Here is an 837-nt window from a genome sequence, read left to right as displayed (position 1 = left end):
GCGTAGGTTCGTCCCGTGTGCGTGTTTATCGCAGCGTTAATCTTAACATTTCGAGGAAGTCCGATATCGTGGAGATATCTCGGCCAACCCGATTTTAGCTTAAGACCGGGATATTTCGCGAGGTAGATCGAATCGTCCGCGAATAGCGCGAGATCGCCCGAGGGTCTTCGATACGCGGCGGATAGGCGCGTGAAATTCGCTGGGAGAAACGCCGCGTAATCCGTGAGCGTCATGGGCCTACCGTAGCGTTTCTCGATCACGTCGATTGACCACACATTACGGCGATTAGCTATATATAATCGGTGATTCATTATCAGCGCGGCGTCCACGCGCCGTAAAGCGCAGAGATCCGCACGCGCGGGGTCAATTGACGCGACACTCGTCGTAGCGGGCGCCGTGGTAGTCGCGGGAGTCGCCGTTGGATAGTTTCCGTCGTCGTGAAACCCGTACAGATTCTGTATAGCCAGAATATCCTCTATGCTCAACTTAACCGGAAATTGATTCTCGATATCGGGTATGTATGGAAACATTATCGAGTCGTTGCGCATGCTGTGTTGTAGACCCAAAGCGTGGCCAATCTCGTGCGTCAGCGTTTGCAACAAATGATGCGTGTTGGAAGGATTTTTATTTAGATACACGTGCCACGGTTCTGAATCGTCAACGTGTACCTCAGACGCAAAATCGGTCATTCCAGAGAGAAAGAACGCGTGAGCTAGGGCTCCCCCGGGACCGTCGAAGGTCGCCGGGCAAATGCCTATATTCCTGCGATTCGCGTAAGTGTGCGCGCCCGTTCGATACGATATCAATATATCGGGTCGCAGGCGAAGGTTAGCGACG

Source organism: Formica exsecta, unplaced genomic scaffold (genome assembly GCF_003651465.1).
Source record: "Formica exsecta isolate Colony F162 unplaced genomic scaffold, ASM365146v1 scaffold195, whole genome shotgun sequence".
NCBI lineage: Eukaryota > Metazoa > Arthropoda > Insecta > Hymenoptera > Formicidae > Formica > Formica exsecta.
This window is presented reverse-complemented; position numbering follows the sequence as displayed.